Source organism: Rhinolophus sinicus, chromosome 7, assembly GCF_057876585.1.
Source record: "Rhinolophus sinicus isolate RSI-liver-muscle chromosome 7, RSI-T2T, whole genome shotgun sequence".
Taxonomy (NCBI): Eukaryota; Metazoa; Chordata; class Mammalia; order Chiroptera; family Rhinolophidae; genus Rhinolophus; species Rhinolophus sinicus.
Genome location: NC_142507.1, coordinates 40,951,138 through 40,970,266, shown reverse-complemented (window position 1 = coordinate 40,970,266; position 19,129 = coordinate 40,951,138). Strand labels below are relative to the sequence as shown.

At 37.2% G+C, this 19,129-nt stretch overlaps 1 long non-coding RNA gene across 2 annotated transcripts; it reads right to left on the bottom strand.

Annotated features, from left to right (window-relative positions):
• Positions 1 to 687: 687 nt before the first annotated feature.
• Positions 688 to 17,610, bottom strand: LOC109455140 (uncharacterized). Of its 2 annotated transcripts, none has more exons than XR_002138579.3 (3): positions 17,420 to 17,610; positions 15,626 to 15,780; positions 688 to 8,402 (listed from the first exon to the last, which is right to left on the bottom strand). It is a non-coding gene; the product is annotated as an uncharacterized LOC109455140 (long non-coding RNA). The 2 variants fall into 2 exon arrangements; XR_016021742.1 differs by lacking the exon at positions 688 to 8,402 and adding an exon at positions 11,982 to 12,474.
• Between the last annotated feature and the right edge of the window lie 1,519 nt (positions 17,611 to 19,129).

The following is a 19,129-nucleotide window of genomic DNA, read 5'->3' as shown; positions in this document are numbered from 1 at the left end:
AATAGCTTTCAGTGATATCTGTGAGTCCTTCTAGTCTATTATCAAAACTGAGAATGCTTTTGGAAACCCCTAGAACTTCTAGTTGGTGTCTGAAGTGAGGGCAGTTAACTGTATTCCAACTCCTTACAGTTGATGTCAGAAGTCTTGGGCATATTTGGCAGTTTGGAGGATTGTGCCCTCAACTTCAGAGTTTGGTTGACTCTATTTACATATCAAAAAAAGTAAAAAGATACCAGTGAATTAGTATCACCAACATATTTTATTTAACTCATTGTATTCAAAATACTATCATACCAACAGGTAATCAAATACAATTATTAATCAGCTATTATATATATGGCTAGTGGCTACCATGTTGGACAGGGCAGTTATATGTTATTCAAAAATAATAAAGTTCTAAGCAGAAGAGATCAAGTAATGTCATTTGTCAAGACATTTGTCAGATCATCTACTGATATTCTCATTTAGTTAAATGCAGTATATAGGATAAATTCTTGCCATTTGTGGGAAATATGTTTGTGTCTCTGTTTCTGTCTTTCCTCCGTTACACCCACTTTCCCTCCCCTTTTTCCTTTTCCCTCTCCCCTTTTTCCTTCATCCTTCATTCTTTTTTTTTACTTTCCTTTTTCCCTCTCTTTTAACAAATGATTATTGATTACTTATTTATGCATCATGCACTATTTTAAAAAAGATTTTTATTAAAATATATCTAACATACAATATTAGTTTCAGGTGTACACAATAGTTAGTCAACATTTACGTACCTAAAGAAGTGATAACCGTAAGTCCAACAACCATCTGACACCATACAATGCTATCACAATATTATTGACAATATTCCCCATGCTGTACCTTACATCCCCATGACTTACTTGTTTTATACCTGGAAATTTAAACCTCGTATTCCCCTTCACCTTCCGCCATTTAAAAAATTTTCCAGAAGAGTTGACATTCAATATTATTTTATATTGACTTCAAATGTACAGCATAGTTATTAGACATCTATATAATTTAGGAAGTGATCCCCCTGACTAGACTAGCACCCAAGTATGTAGTTATTGCCATTTTATTGTTCATATTTATGATTTTTTTTTTTTAAGAAACCCCTCTAAGATTCCTTGTAATACTGGTTTGGTGTTGATGAACTCCTTTAGCTTTTTCTTATTGATTCTAAATGATAGCTTTGCTCGGTAGAGTAATCTTGGTTGTAGCTGCTTGTTTGTCATCGCTTTGAATATTTCCTGCCAAACCCTTCTGGCTTGCAAAGGTTCTGTTGGGAAATCAGCTGACAGTCTTATGGGAGCTCCCTTACAGGTAACCAACTGCTTTCACTTGTTGCTTTTAAGATTATATCTTTGTCTTTAACCTTTGGCATTTTAATTATGATGTGTGTTGGTGTGGGCCTCTTTGGGTTCATCTTGTTTGGGACTCTCTCTGCTTCCTGAGCTTATATATTTACTTCCTTCACCAGGTTAGGGAAATTTTCAGTCATTATTTCTTCAAATAGGTTTTCAATTCCTTGCTATCTCTCTTCCCCTTCTGGTAGCACTATGATGCTAATGTTGCTACACTAGATGTTGTCCCAGAGGCTCCTTAAACTCTCCTCATTTTTTTGGATTCTTTTTTTTTTTTTTTTTCTGTTCTGATTGGGTGTTTTCTGCCACCTCATCTTCTAAATCACTGATACAACCTCTGCTTCATCTAATTTACTGTTGATTCCCTGTAATGTATTCTTCATTTCCGTTATTGAATTCTTTATTTCTGATTGGTTCTTTTTCATGTTTTCTATCTCCATTTTTATGTTTCCTATCTCTTTGTTGAAGTTCTCCCTGAGATCATTGAGCATCTTAATAACCAGTGTTGGGAACTCTGCATCTGGCAGATTGCTTGTCTCTATTTTGTTTAGTTCTTTTTCTGGAGCTTTGTTCTGTTCTTTTATTTGGAACTTTTTTGGTCTCCCCTTTTGGCTGCCTCCCTGTGTTTGCTTCTATGTAGGGCTGCTATTCCTTCTGTTTCAGTAGAGTGGCCTTATGTAGTAGATGTTCTGTGGGATTCAGTAGAGCAGTCTCCCTGCTCACCAGAGCTGGGTGCTCCAGGTGTGTCCTTTGTGTGGGTTGTGTGTGTCCTCCTGTTGTAGTTGAGACTTGATGGCTAGCACCCATCAAGCACCCATTTGCATGTCAATGGGAGGGATTGACCCTCAGGCTGATTGGTTGTGAGACTGGCTATGACTACAGTGGAGGAGTGTTGAGAAGGGGCTGACCCTACAGAACAGGGTTTGCTCTAGCAGGGCTCTGGTGTCTGCGCAGTCTTCCTTTGGGTGTATCATATTTGGAGGTGGCAGGCAATGCTCTGGTCAAGTCTGAAGATGGCGACTGGGCCTGCCAGCCCCAGGGCCTCCTGGGAAGGGACCCGCTTCAGGCCAAGTTCAGCTGCAGTCTGTGTCCTGCCTGGGGCCATCTGACATAAACCACAGAGAAATCCAGAGCTGGCAACTGTCCACACTCTGCCTGGAGGTGCCTTGAGAGACTAAGCCACAAAGCAAGGCAGGCTGTACTTAGTGCCGAGCTTAGGGCTGCTCCACCAGAGGTTCAGAACATGCTGAAGCCAGGTGCTGTTTGTTTGGGTTTTGTGAACCTTTGAGAGATTTTAGAAAAGTCTACAGCATGAGCCAAGGCAGACCATTGACATAGAAAAGCCACTAGAAGTATCTTGGGTTGGCCCAGAAATTGGGTAGGGCCTGGTCTTAGGGAATCGTTAGGGCAGGGCAATGAAAGGTGACAGCCAGTTGGATGGAGATGGAGATGAGGTGTCTGCCTGCATCTGCATGCTGGGAAGGGGGAGGGCTCAACAGAGAAACAATGGCTTCCGCCAGCTCCTCAGTTCAGGGAAAGCTGTCCCTTTAGCTCTTATCCTGAAGCTAGATAATTCATTTCCTCCCCATATGTCCCTGGCAACTTTCAAGCTGCTGCCCCAGTGCTAGAGCTCAGAGCGAGTGAGTCCATCTGCGAGTAAGTCTATGTGTGGGCCCTTTACGAGGAGTGCCTGGGAGTGCAGCTGCCCTCCTCCTCACTGAGCCACGATCTCCTCTGGTTTTCACAGCCAGAAGTTTTGGGAACTTCTCTCCCTGGAACTGAAACCCTGGACTTGGGAGGGACTAGGACCTTTTGCTTCTCCAGGGGTTACCTCTGCCACTGAGATATTCCTCCCGATTTTTAATGGTCACGTGCGTGTGTGGGTCCTGCCTGTTCCATGTCTCTACCTCTCCTCCCAGTCTTCAGGTGGCTTCTTTTGTATGTCTTTAGTTTTAGGCTTCAGTAAAGCAAGATTTTAGGTGATTCTGAATAATGGTTCTGTAGTTTAGTAGTAATTGATGTGGTCCTGAGAGGAGATGAGCACAGAGTTTACCTACTCTGCCGTCTGGATGGGAAAAATCACATCAGGTACTATTTTTCTCCTAACTATTTTGACTCCCAACCTCAGGGAACATTTGTCTATGTCTGAAGACATTTTTAGTTGTCCTAACTTGGGACTAGTGTGCTACTAGAACATAGTAGGTAGAGGCCAGGACATGTCCTACAATGTATAGGACGGTCCCCCACCCCACTACAAAAATTAATGTCCTACAATGTATAGGACGGTCCCCCACCCCACTACAAAAATTAATCTAACGCCAAGTGTTGAAGTTGAGAAACCCTGTCCTAGAATATTTTAGACATAAAGGGAACTACTCTTCTAGGCATACTTTTGATTAAGAGGAAAAAAGTGGAAGTTAAGTCTTTTGAGAAAGCACTACTTATTAATTACAGTAATAATATAATAGCTAACACTAGTGTGTTTACTATTTTACAGGAACTATGATAAATATTGTAGTTATTTCACCTCCTTAATCCTTGCAACTTAATAACTAAATCTTACTATTATCTTCATTTTATAGATGAAGACTCTGAGACTCTTGCCCTCTAGCTGAAACTAGGAAGTGGTTGCATTATTATGCTGGAGTAATGGGAGAAAGGAACAATTGACTCACTGACATGGTTACCATAGACACTAGAGATATGGCTTTCAAAAATGGAAGGAAAGAGGTGGGCTTCTGTGATCGAGACTGTGATAAACGATGGCTTAATGGGATTTGGATTTTCTGAAAACACATTCTAATAATGATAAAGAGAATGCTCTCATCAAAATAAAGAATGGCTGTTTTCTAAAGAGGCATATTAATCATTTTAGTGTGTTGTAGCAGATGCTGTCAGTATCCTTGTTCATATCACTGAACGCATATAGTTCACATGCTTGCAGACCTGACCCAAGAGCTTCCTACTGTAAACATCTGCATCTCTTTGCCTGAAACTTTCCTTGGGGAGGTGAGGAGCTCTCAGCTGCCAGGGGCAGCTCAGACATGTTTTTAGAATTAATTTCTTTGGTAAAAGCCTTCACTAATGATGGACAAGAGTGTGCATAATAAGGCAGTTTCCTTGGCTCTTTGAAGAGGACTTTATCCAGTTTCCCAAGCTCCTCAGCAGAATTGAGTCTCTGTTGTTTGCAATGGTGACCTGCTTTTTAACACATCTTACACTGAGTTACTTCCTTTCCTTGTCTCATTTACTCTGTCTTCTATGAGTGCTTCCTAGGACGACCTCGAACTCATAAACTTGCTCAAGGTCTTCTGGTGGAAGCTAACCTAAGATAGGTATTCTCAGATTGGGTCAGATTTTGAAAGAACATGAAGCAAAACAAAGACATGAGGAATAACCAGGTAAGGATGAATATGAATAAATCAAAGGACTGTCAAATCTTGAATAAACTAAGGCCTATGAAAATTGTTGTAGACAACTTAAATGTCTGTCTTAGGAACTAAAGGAAGAATGATAAAGATTTGAGAACTGTGTGTTCCAATGTTGAAAAATCAATATTGCTTCTACCTTCTCTGTTAAGAAAAGTTGTCTTTACCTTTAATAAAAAGAGCAGAACAAATGTCAGTGAAAGGAAATTGAACCCCAAATTCCTTGGTTAGGTGGAGATTTCTCAGTCTACAAAGGGCAGGGCAGACATATTTAAGAGTTAATATCTTTGGGGAAAGCCTTTAACTAATGATTGACAAGAGTGTGCATAATGACCTTGCTTCCTTGCCCCTCTGAAATGTCCTCTATGCAGTCTCTCAGGTCTTTGGCAGTCTACATTGTTTAAATATGTTGATTCAGGCAAATTATATTGCAGGAAACAAGAAACCTAAAGATAATATTATTGAACTTCTGTCAGAAATCTTAGAAGAATCATGAAAAATATGTAAGGATAGATATACTCTATATTTTCAATAAGTGCAAAGATATTGTTGATCAACTCTAGTAAAGCATCTGGACAGGATTCTAAAATTATGAAAAGAATAGTTCGTGAACATGTGTCAGATGAAATTGTAATCGTTTGGAGACTTTGACTATTGCTGATTGACCTGGACCTATAAGGAGTAGAAAGACTCAGAATTCTTTCCATCCAATGTTAGACAATTTATGACACCGACAGTTTTTAAATGATCAGAAAATTAGGAACATATATTAAACCACAGATGTGATTTTTATCTCACAGAAAAATATGGTAGCATAAGGAATCTTAACTACAGGGACGTATCTAACTCCTTTTTAAAAAACAAGCCTCAAAAGAATTAAAAGGAGTGTATTTTGAAACAACCTCATTTCATTTCATTTCATTTTTTCCTTGTTGATTGCTCAAAGCTTGCTATAGCCTAAAAGATCAAAGGAAATTAAACAATGAGATAATTATGTAAATTATAAAAATAAACTATTTGAAGTGACTCTCATTGTATTATCTTAAATATTAACATAAAGATACAATTTAGGGTGATGATTAATGTTTTCCAGTATAACATTAATGATCGGAATGTCTGGTGACAGGGATCATAAAAGTATTCTACAGTTACTTTTGTGCTCTGCTTCTTATCTCATTTAGTTTAGATATCTTTGCATTTTTTTCCCAACTGTGTGAAAGGAAGTTTCTGTGTACATATTTATGATTTAGTGTGAGCCCTCCATAAATATTAAAATATCAATCTATTTAAAATATCATATCTCAGACAGATTCCAAAATAGGTAATCCAATAAGTGAAAACAGCTATGCTTCTCATTGATTGTTTTCCCTGACTTATATCACCATTTGCTCATCTCCAAGTGTCTATGTTTTTAGTATTTTACCATGGTTGTGGAGGTGGTAACAGGGGAGAAGGAGAGCATGGGTCCTGGTGCCCATGGAGATGGTTAGAGCTGCTAGTAATACGGTTGTTAGTAATTTTAAAAATTAGGTAGAGGAAATGAATGGTTTAGTCAGGAAGGGTAAGGATATCTGCTTCTCATCAGCACATAACTCAGAGTAGAGCTGTGGCCAAGTCAGTGCTATCTTTTCATGTTAAATCTCTTGTGGCTGAAAATTATCATCTCAAGAATGCCTGCTAGTGTTTTCTAAAGCTCTGTGTTGCTCTTTAAGCTCCTTCTGAGACAGCACAGATTTAGATATTAGAACCTGATTGTAAGCAATTCAACAGTTTAACTCGGTGTTTTGGAGGATCTTCTTCTCAGGTAAAATTGTTGAGCCATCAGGAAGGTCTTACTTTGTCAACACATTCCAGCTAATTAAAGGTTTGTGTACCCAGCTGACATATTAAACACTATGTGGGTCACTTGTTCTATGTTTCACTTTCATAACTTTTGTCAAAGCTCATTCTCAAATCAGCCTTGTAGCAGCCTTCTCACAAACACAGAGGACTGCTGGCAAATCAGAAGTGTTAGAAAGTGGGTTTTTTTTTATCACATGAGGAGTCTCTCCAAATGAAATGAGCACAAATATCAATTAACAAGTAACATAAAAACGTTGAGTAAGTCTTTTTTTAAGTCAATGTTGCAGTTTTAAATTTTAATCAAAATTATACATTTCTATAATGTTAATCAAACAATTAAATAATTTTTAAAATCAAATAAATTAATTCACTGAATAAGATTTGATAAGAAAAAAACATTAGTCTTACTCTTCCTTCTCTTATCCATTTTCCCTTCTCAGAGAAATCAGTTTCCCATCTTTTAAATATCTATGTATCTATCTGCTATCACCTATCTACCATCTACATCTATCTCTCTATCTCTCTATCATCTGAGTGTGTGTGTGTGTGTGTGTGTGTGTGTAGTATTTACCTCCTGTGTCTAAACAACATGCTTATATTGTTATTTTTGATTTTGATTGGAACAGATTTCAGAGCTTACATTATTAAGACTAGGGATATTTATCCAGATCTGTGCTATGTAGTAAACTGAATACCTTGAATGCTGCTGTTGAGAACTCAAGGCTACTCTGATTTCTGTTTCTTTGCATATGAACTTTTTCTTTTTTTCCCACCTCTCTGGAATCTTTTAGGGTCTTGTGTTTGTACTTGGTGTTAGAACATTCATGGTGAACTTCTGTGGTATGGCTGTATTTTTATCATTTTTATTGGCAGTTGGTGGGCTTCTCAATCAGTTCTGGGAAATTTGCTTTTACTATTTCCTGGTTGGTTTTTCTTTTAGTGTTCTCTGTTTTCTTCTTTCTATAATTTGGAGTTTGGATCATCTAGATTGATTCTCTCATTTTCTTATCTTTTTCCCTCCTATTTTCCATTTACTTGTTTTTTATTGTTTTTGTTTTCCTTTTTCCTTCTATTTGTTGCATATGTACTCAATGTTATCTATTGAGTTTTGCATATCTGATGTCATATTTTTTAATTTCCAATAACTCTCTTTGCTCCTCTAATGCTTTTAAAAAATAATATTCTATTCTTGTTTCATGGTTGTAATACCTTCTTTTGTCTTTCTGAGAATACTGATTTTTTTAAATTTTTGTTTAAAGAGTTCACTCTATAGTCCATTTTCCCTCCAAATTACTTTTTCTATTTGATTATTTTGATCTCAATTTCTCATGTTAGATGTTTTCCTCAGATGCCTGGTATTACTCAGTTTTCTCATATTCAAAAGTGGGGAATTTAAAACTCTGATTGGAATCTCTGACACTATGAAGGGAGTTTCCTATCTATGAGCTTTGCTGTATGATGATCTGGCTGAGCTGTTTAGTTGTGAAGACCCTGCTATCTCTGTTTTTAGGGCTTTTACTTTATGTTGGTCAAATTCTGCAGAGACTCACCCTCCATTCACCTTTGAGGAGACAAAGGATGGCTGTTAGCTTTCTAGGATTTGGAATTTTCTCTTCCTAAACTCTTCAGAGATTCAGAGATATAAATGGGATCTGCTTTCAGTTTTTCCCAGCTCCCATTTAGGATTCAGTTGAAACCACTCTTCCATATCTTTCCAGCTTCTAAACTTGATTGCTGTTGTTCTTTCTTCTGCACTACTGGTCATTGTGGAATAATACTGAAAAAAAAAAAAAGTTCATTTACTGTTGTTTTGGTTGAGTTATTGAAGGAATAAAAAGTGGATGGCTGTGTGCAATTTGATTTCTTTATCTAGGATCTAATCTTCCTAAAATTATTCTTTATCGACTGAAGATGGAAATTCAGAGATTATACAGGCTATGTTCAGGCTTTCTGGGGAGGCTACTCCTAAATTCATCCAGTCAGATAGGCATTAGTTAAAATTAAAACATATTCAAAGAGGAAGATTGGCATTGTGATGATAATGGTTGGAATTGGATAATGCATACATGTGGGTTCATCATACATACTCTCTACTATTATAAACATTTGAAATTTCCCATAACAAAAAGTTTAAAAAATAAGGACTATTGTACAATCCTCAGTAGTGTTTCTAAATCCAAGAATCAACTAGTTTTCCCTTAAATTTTACATAGCATTGTCATATATGCTATATGAGATGTGATCAAAACATACAGTGAATGTTTAAACAAAAAAATTATTACAGTTAAAGACACATTTACATTAACCCCCCTCAAAATATTCCCCCTGGCTTTGAACACACTTATCCTATTGTTCTTGCCACTTTCTGAAGCAGTTCTAGAAGTCCTCTTTTGTGAGTGTGTTTAATTACACAGTCATGGCTGCCTCGATGTCCTGAATAGATTCAAAACGTTTACATTTCATGGTCATTTTGACTTTGGGGATGAGCCAGAAGTTGCACAGTGCCAGATCCAGTGAATAAGGAGGATGAGGACACACTTTAATGTTTCTATTTGACAGAAATTGCCGTACCAGAAGCAGTGTGTGACATAGAGCCTTTCTGTTGTGATCACAAAATACGGTGAATGCTGCTGCTGAGTGCTATGCAATGGAAAGGCAGGGATCTTCAATATGGGAAGTAGGTGTGTCGAACCTTAGTAACAGTGTGTGACAAGTTTCAAGTTTGGTGTAGTCAGTTGGGTGTGAGCTATGTTGAGAGGAGGTGTGTTTTAAAGTGTGCCATAAATCATCGTCCATCATGACAATGTTCCATATCACGCATCTTTTCTGGTGTATGTCAATTTCTGTCAAATAAAAACATTACAGTGTGTTCTTATCCACCTTATTCACCAGATATGTGAGACTTCTGGCTCTTCCCCAAAGTCAAAATTACTATGAAAGGTAAATGTTTTTAATTGATTCAGGACATCAAGGCAGCTACAACAGCACAACTAAAGACACTCATGAAAGAGGACTTCCAGATCTGCTTCCAGAACTGCTTCAGAAAGTGGCAAGAATGGGTTTGATTCCCACATGGGTCGGTGGGTTGTGCCCTCCACAACTAGACTGAAGACAACGAGCTGCCACTGAGCTTCCAGAGGGGTGGCCAGATGGCTCAGTTGCTTAGAGCAGGAGCTCTCAACAACAAGGTTGCTGGTTCAATGCCCGCGTTGGATGGTGGGCATGGGAATATATTGAGGGGGATTAGTGACAAAGTGTCTTTTACTATAATAATTTTTTTTTAAATTTAAACATTCACCATATTGTGTGATCATACCTCGTATACTCAAAATAATTTAAATTATATGCCTCTAAGAAAGCTGTGGACTTTAGTCAAAACATGTCTTTTTGAATTAAGATCAAGTTAACTTCCTAATAATCTAGTTTGCCACTACTATTGGTTTAAGAAGCCACTTAATTGATGACCTGTTCATCCTTTTAAGAAATACCCTGTTTCTTTTCTTTCTCTTTTGCTTTCAACTCTAGTTTAAGATGATCCCCTCCTAATCTCAACCCAATATACCTCTAGTACCTCAGTTAAAGTTCAAATTTCCTGTTGCCTTTCACTGTTTCCCATACATGTCAGCTGATATGTGAAAAAGATGAGCTTGGAGAAGATTTTACTATACCTTAGTAAATATAAATTCCAGGTCACTAAATATATATGTGATTATAATTTGTCTAAGGAAAATATAACCTCCTCATGCGATGAAATTTTAGTGTTTTGTAATGTGAATTTTTGAAATATAGTAATTGTTTTAGATGCAGTATTCTACTCTGAGTAGTGCAAAATTTTACTTATGGTATCCTTTAGCAGTAACTCTTTGGACAATAATACACCTGACAAAATGTATGAAAATATGTCATAGAGATTAAAAAATTTTAGCTATTTATAGTAATTACTTTAGAACTTGGGAATTAGAGGCAACCAGGCAGAAATTCAAGATAGTAACAGTAGAGAGAAATGTCAAATTTATGCAAATGCTCTTACCAGTCACACTAAGTCAACATTTATTAATAAACATTCAGTTCCACTTAGAACTTTGTTATGGTCTATTGTTTTGTCTCTTGAATTTACTTTGGTTAACTCTATCAAAACCCAAGTACATTTTTAAAATGGCATTTTTTCAGCATGAGAAATCTGGGAATCTTTATGCCTCTATTAGAGGAACATATCTTATTGAAATGAAAGAATCAGAAGAGGTTTTTTTTTGTTGTTGTTGGTATGTGGAAGATACACGAATCAAAAGATTGAAAGAAGCCATCAGAAACCACCTAGTTAAGTGATTCTCAGCCAGGGTTGTTTATAGCCCCTCCGAGGAGTACTTGAGAATGTATTTGGCATTTTTCATTGTTACATGCCCGAATGGAAGGGGCCCTACTGGTGTTTAGTGGATGTGGGAGGGAGCAGAGATGGTAGACATCTTAAAATGTTCAGAATGATTCAGGATAATGAGGAATTGCCTTTCCCAATTCCTGATCAGGCCAGCCACCATCTGATGCTTGAATCATTTCTGCGTTGCGGGCTTACTGTAAGAATGATGAATAGGAAATTCAGTTTTAGAATGACAGCAATGCAATTCTGAGAAGTTGGGGAATAGATGTAACAGCAAAGAAAAACACAAACACAAATTCATTAGAATTAGAAGGTCACATAATAGAAATCTATCTATCATCTATCTATCTATCTATCTATCTATCTATCTATCTATCTATCTATCATCTATCTATCTGTCATCTATCATCTATCTATAACAATTAAGGCTCCCAAGTTTTCCTGAATAAAATGCCTCTAGATTTAAATTTATTCAAGTTAATTCAATTATGTTAAAATAATTTTCTTTTTTTTCCCAAATGGAATTGCCTTTTACCCTGATTAAAAAAATAAAGCTAACACCTACTTTCTATAAATAATCCATAATATGGAAAAGCACAAAGAAGAAACAACAATAACTATTAATTCTATAACTCAGAGAAATCATTAATGTATAGATCAAGATTTCTGAGCAGTAGCACTATGGACGTTTTGAATTGGGTAATTCCATGTTACGGGGGTTGTCCTGTGCATTATAGGATGCTTAGCAGCACTCCTGGCCTTTATTCACTAGATTCCAGGAGCATCCACACAGTTCTGACCAACAAAACGTTCTCGATAGATGGCCAGATGTCCCCTGTGGGAGAAAATCACCCCAACTGAAAACCACTACTTTAGATGTATAGCCTTTCATATGTGTGTGTGTGAGTGTGTGTGTGTGTGTGTGTGTGTGTGTGTGTCTGTGTGTGTTTATGGATGGCATCAAGAATTCCAATGCTTAAAACAAACTAAACTAATTAGCTGGGTACCATAGTGTATTTTGAAACATTTTTTCAGTTTGTGACTTAATGGGGTCACCCATTTCCTGGGGTCCAGTGGATCGCAAGGGTTCTTTTACGTATGTAGCAGAAGCGCCTTACTACGTATGGTTCATTCTTTTTCAATTTGCTCAACTTTTAGATGTGAACCAAATTCTCCAAGGATGGTGAGCTGCAAAGACAAACCACCTGACGTAAACTGCTCGGGGAACATCATGGTCTCCACTGTAGTTGTGTTGCTGTTGGTTTTCTTTTCCTCTCTGTGTTCTCTCCATTCTGGGCTGGAATCTATTTTAACTCGGGCTGAATGTCATCCATTGGTGGTTCTGTGTGCTGCTCACCTGATGTTGACGACATTTTTAATACAGGAGCACACATTTCCCCCTGTACTGTATTGGCAATTTCGTATTCATTTCTGCTTAAGCTGGTCGCTCGGATGGCTGATGAGAATTCATTGTCTGAAAGAGCATGATAACTATTTTCTACTTTTTCCAAGTGAGTCAGACTGTGAATGCTGTTTTGTGATTTATTAAAACATGAAAAATATATGTTGGCAAGTAAAAACATGCAGTAGATTTACATTCAGACATTCCTAATGGGTAAGTCAGGACTTTGTCTTTTTTAACTTTCCTGCACCCATAGAGCTAAAGTCACATGATAACCTCTTTAGGAAAATGGAAAGAGTCCCATCATGCCTGAGCCCCACATCTCATTTTCTTTGTTCACGAGAAAAAAAGGCAGATAGGCTTTTATTGACAAGTTACTCACCCCCCTATCTTTCATCTAACTCAAATTACACTGAAAAGGTAAACATTTACTAAAAATTGTGTTACTGAGTTACTGGGAAATGCAGTGTAGTCCAAGAGCAAGAGATGCTGAGACTGGAATAAAGCCATATATACACATACACAAATAGTGCTCTTTCATGGTGAGCAAAACTAGCATTAGAAAGTCTCAGGTAAAGAGACAAGGCAGAAACATTGTTTGAGAAGTTCACTCTTGTGTCAGAAATGATTAGCACTCACCCACTATCCATGAGCTCCTCTTACTCCCAGTCTCCATTGTATGTGATGGTTCTAGTCAATGCAATGTACTCCTTGCAGGATGAAGAAGAGCAGTAAACCACCTCATTCCCTTATTTATTTATTCTTTTTTTTTTTACCATGGTAACCTAGAGCCTGTATGTTCTGGATTACATGAATGTAAGATGGAGGCATCCTAGATCTCTGAGTTACCACATGGAGGAGAATTGTGCTAATCCTGACCTGTCACCTGAGTAACAAATTGTTACTGCAGCAGGGCCTCTCCTAGCCAAAGACATCAGCCAGCCTTAAAGGGTTTGAAAGTGAAATAGAGGAAGTGTGAATCAGACACAGCCAAATAAGTGAAAAGTGAAGTGGAGCAGAGAGGCAATTAGCTCAGTTTGAGAATTACGGAAACATTTTAGACAATAATTGTTTTCGTTGGAGGCGGAAAGAGCGATTTTGTCTGAATTTTGGCTTATTGATGGCAATCAAATCTCCCAGCAAACTTCTGGGAGGAGAACCTCCTTAACCTGCTTGTGTCTTGGTATTTTACTCCTCTACTTTTAAGAATAGAATTTTTATGAAAAACTTTTAAGAATTAAAAAAAAAATTATTTTGTTTGACATACCTCTCTGAAAAAGTCCCTAATCAGAATCACAATCTCATAACCAGTGATGACTTTTTGTGTTAATTTTGTGTTAACCTTGTACCTGTGTGCTTGGCGCAACTCAAAACTATGATATTTTTGCTCTTTTTAAATGCAAATTAATCTTCGCTCTCACTACAAATCAAACAAGTTAGGAGATAAAAGCAGTTTTGAAAATTTTTTAGTTTCTACTCAGTTGGGGCTCTTTTTCAACTTTGTTGTTACATTTGAAATATTACTAAACCTCAAAAAGTAGCTAAATTGTTAGGTTTTTAAAATTTTAAGATTCTTCAGAGGATTCACTGTTGTTGTAGCACTTGATTCCAATAATTATAGAGACAATTAGAAGATTGGCAGAAAATTTAGAGAGCCCAGATATCTTTATTTTGATCTTAAAAAAACCAGTATCTTATATTTCTGAAGTTACAAGAAGAAATGATTCCCCCATATTGTCCCCCTCAAAAGATGACAGAAAGAATTGACAAATGAATTAAGTCTGGGAAGAAGGCCACCTGGCTTGTGTATGTGAGACATGCAGGAATAAGTCAAGCCAAAGGGTGTTCCCATAAGGACACAGTGGGATTCAGGAGGTTTCTTGAGGATGGATAAAGATAGGGAGTGTAAGAAGCTGGAATCTAGCCTATATCCACACACAACTTGGAGAGCTGAATTTCACACCAAATTTGAGCCAAGGCTTGGTGGAAGCTTTACACTTTAGCAAATAAATGCCAATTGAGTTTCAGATTTCAGAGATGAGCCTAAAAGAAGAAACAGAGTCTTGGCAATGATCGTGACTGGCTGGTAATGGCTGCTGCTAGTGGTGGTCCCATAAATGGCACCATCATGCCCCATCACTGAACCAGTCCAATGATGCAGGGGTACATGTTTACTCTGTGAAAGTTTATAACAGTAGAGAGCCTTCTGTTCTCTTCATGTTGAAAAGTAAAGAATCCATTAGCAATTTAAGAACTATAGAAGAAATGGAGGGCTTTTTAAAAAGCATCTGTTTAGTTATCCATTTATCTTATTTCATATCTTGCAGTCTACAATCACACAAATAATTCAAATAAAGATGCAGTCAGCTCTTGCCTATCAGTTATGATAATCTTTCCCTACAACAGCTTTATTTTTAATAGGGTGAATTGGCCAGTTAAGGACGTGTTCCTGAGCAATGAACAGAGATGTTAAATCTAAGAACCAGGGAGTCAAAGAGTAGAGGTAGGCAGAGAAATGTCCAAGTGCAGGCTAGCAACAGATGTTATGTTGAGAGAGGGATCCAACCTTTTAAGAGGAAGGCAAAGCTTTTAGACTTGACCCCTGTGTCTTGGCAGAACCTTCACCAATACACTGGCAAACAGACCACTTCTTGCTTATCATCTGTAAAATATTTGTGGTTCATAGCTTATGAGGCACACCCCTAAGGAGGTGACTAGGACAAAGGAAATAGCAAGAAATCGTTGGAGAATTAGATTCCAATGGACTTGGCCATATTTTTCATGTTGGCTAGAGTGAGTTGTTGCTCTGTAGTGTAATAAAACATTTGTCATCACATTTTAGGTTTTAGTTCTGGTGGTGTTTAGTTTCCAACGTATAATTGTGTGTTGAGCCTTCTGTTTGGCAGACACACACATATTGGCTCTTTCTCTAATGTGGCTCTTTTGTGAGTTTCTCAGGGACCCTTCCTCCTTGGGGACCTCCTCTTCCTCATGCCTTAGCATGAGAAATGCAAATCTCCAGGTTTTATGTCTTTCCCTTTAGGCTCTGGCTTCTCTCTTCCTCCTACACAGATTTTTCTCTATTGGGTTACTTTCCCCCTCTTGAACATCTTGGGTAGAAAGGGTTTGCTTAAAAACAGTGCAAGTTTGGCTCCCCACAGGTTGCTATACCCTAGCCCTCTCTACTTGTCTTGTTTTCAACATGTATAAATATAGCACCCACCTTCAGACTTCTCTAGGAGGGAGTCAGGTTCCAGCTGCTTTGTGATCCCCAAACTCCAAGCAGTACAAGTCAGTTTTCTAAGTGTTTTTCTGAGCATCTCCCAATTTCATCTCACCTGGCTTGGTGGAGATGTGGCAAAGAGAAAGTGAACAGCACTGCAAAGAACATCTTACAATGAATGTTCCAATTCTAATGTACCTCCAATGAATCCTTAGTGTTCTCTTATGTGGTGGAAAGATAGCCTATGAGATAGCAGAACAAGTCTTGAGTCACCAACCTTGCAAATTACTCATAAATGATCTAACATATTTTGTTTTTCAATGGAGGTTACTTGAATCTATTGGTTGTGGTTTTGTGGTTTTAGCTGAAACTCAATGAGAGAAAGAGTCCATTTTAACAATCAGTTACACATGCCAAACCACTTAAAGGGGATTGTAAACACTAAAATAATAAAAATGGAGGGAATAACTCCCAAACAAGTGGGGGGATGGAATAATAATAACTATAATTATCATAAATAAAATTGATGAATCCAAAAGAAGGCAGAAAATGGAAAAATACCAAAGTATAGAAATAAGGCATAGATAAAGAACAAAATGAGACATATACCCAAATATATCTACACTAAATGTAAATGGATTAACCTGCCAGTTGAAAAAGAAATTGTAAGACTTGAATTTTTAAAATATCTAGCTATATGTTATTTAAAAAACAAAAACAAACAAACATGCTTAAACCAACACAGAAAAATTGGAAGTGAAACAACTAAAATTTTTCATTAAATATCAAGCAAAATGAAGCTGGTATACTAAAATCAGAAAAATAGACTATAAGGCAAAAATTATCAAGTTATTAAGACATTTTAGTACTGTGCTAGAATAGACAAATAGAAGAAAGACCTCAGAATCAGATTCAGAAACTTGCTTTATGATAGACGTGGTATTTTCTATCAGTAAGGGATGGTTGATCTAGTTAGAACAAATGGTGCACAAACAATGAGTCACCCATAAATAATAAAATATATATTGTATTTAATGTCAGAAGATTAATCAAACCTACTAAGCAAATCAAGTCTTTGGAATTTTTAGAAGTGATAAAGAACTTTTCTGTTATAAAATATCTTTACTATCTCTTGGAAAGGAATATAATAAATAGGACCCAAAGAGAATAAACTATAAAGAAAAATTTGACTATTTAAAAATTAAAAAAAAAGTGTATCATAAAAAGATGCTATAAATAACAACAGAAAAGCAACAAGTATAAGCCATATACTAGAAGATAATTTCAATGCAGATAACAAAGAAGATTAGTATGCAGAATTTACAAAGACCTCATATAAATCATTATGGTGAAGATTAACAACCCAATTAGAAAAATTTGACAAGATATCTGAAGGGGAAATTAAAATGTCCAACTAACAAGTGAAAATACGTTCAGTCTAAATAGTAATCAAAAAATGCAAATTAAAACCAGAATAAAATACAATTTTACACCTATTAGATTGATAAAAATAAAAGAAATCTTGAAAATAGCAGGCATTGGAAACGGTGTTGACAATGGGAGTACTGATAACACAAATGGTAGGAATACAGACTGTATTGATAAAACCACATGGGAGATTGTTATGGATTGAATGTGCTCCTCCAAATTCATATGTTGCAGCTCTCACCCCCAATGTGTTAGTATTTGGAGGTGGGACCTTTGGGAGGTAAGTAGGTTTAGATGAGATGGTGAGAGTGCCCCCCCCCCCCCATGAGATTAGAGTCCTTATAAGAAGAGGAAGAGATACAAGACCTCTGCCATGTGAAGTCACGACAAAAAGGTGGTCATCTGCAAGCCAGGAAGAGAATTCTCACCACGAATCAAGTAGGCTGGCTCCTTGATCTTTGACTTTCCAGTCTCTAGAACTGTGAGAAATAAATTTCTGTTCTTTAAATCATCCAATGTATTGTGTTTTATTATGACAGCCTGAGTTGACTGAGACAGATCTATTTCACAATGTGTGGTTAAGTTTAAGATTCACAGATGCTATGCAGTGGGTGCCCCAGCATTCATTCCCATGTTGGTCTATTGTGACATTTTGTTCTGTTAAAGACTGAGAAGAGTCAACATTTCTCAGAATTCTCATGAAGTTTGAGCTCCAGAAGAACATTATGTGCTGCCAATCTGATACAGTTGAGCAATATTTGGAGAGTAGAAGTGTTATGGGGCAATTTCTGAAGTTCTGTGTTGGTTGGCAGGCAAAGTCACACAGACATTGTTTTGTGTTTTGTTTTTCTCGCAGTAGCCATGAATGGCAAGTCACTAGTTTCATCAGAGTTAAGAGATAGTTGTAGTTCAGAGGCTGTGGTTTCCTGATCCTGGAATCCCAGTGACAGTGGTTGTTTCTTCAGCTCAGCATTTCCAGGCGTGGCTCAGCCTATCCCTCCCTCCCTGCTACCCAACTCCTCACAACCACTTGTATGTAACACCCTCTCTGTCCTCTCCTTTGGGATTATTATTATATGTATTAGGTTGGTGCAAAAGTAATTGCAGTGTTTGCAATTTAAACTTTTAAACCACAATTACTTTTGCACCAACCTAATATATTGGGCCAGGTGAATTTTTCCCACAGCTTTCTCCCACTCTGTTTAATTTTTAGTTCATTTTTCCTCTGTATGTTTCATTTTGGATAGTTTTGTTGCTATGTTTTCATGTTTTAATCTGCCAATTATCCCACCCAGTGTATTTTTCTTCTCAACACTGTAGTTTTCATTGCTAAAAGTTCATGCTGAGTCTTTTATATATTTCCTGTTTCCCTATTTAATTTTTTGAACAAATGGAATGTAGTTATTATTACTGTTTTAATATTCTTGTCTGCTAATTTTAACATTTGTCTCAGTTCTGGGTCAATTTTGACTAATCTTTTTCTCTCATTATGAATTCTTGTCTCTGGCTTCTCTGCAGGCTTATTATTTTAAATATGTGAGTCCAGACATTGTAGATTTTACTGCATTGTGTGCTGGATATTTTTGTATTGCTATAAATATTCTTGAAGTGTATTCTAGAGTGTGAGAAAATTACTCAAAACAGTTTTATCCTTTTGGTCTAGCTTTTAAGATTCGTTGGATGGACACAGTCACATTTAGTCCAGGGCTAATTTTTCTCTGCTGCTGAGAAAAAAATCTCTGTGAGTACTCTATCCAATGTCCTGTAAATTATGTTTTCCAGTTTGGCTGGTGGGAGCAGGCACCATTTCCAGTCACATGTGAGCTTTGGTACTGTCCCTTCTAATCCTTCAGGGTGGTTCTCTCCTAGGTCTCATGAGGTTTCTTTACACATTGTTCCTGCTCTTTGCAACTCACTTTACAGTGTCCTATTCTATGGACTTTAGCTGTTTTGTTGCCTTGGACTCATAAATCCATCTTTTCACCTTAGGGAACCATTGTCTTCATCCCAGGCTCCTCCCCACCACTCACCCTATTTCATGCTTTGTAAACTTCTCAAGGAAGTAAGCTGGGGCAA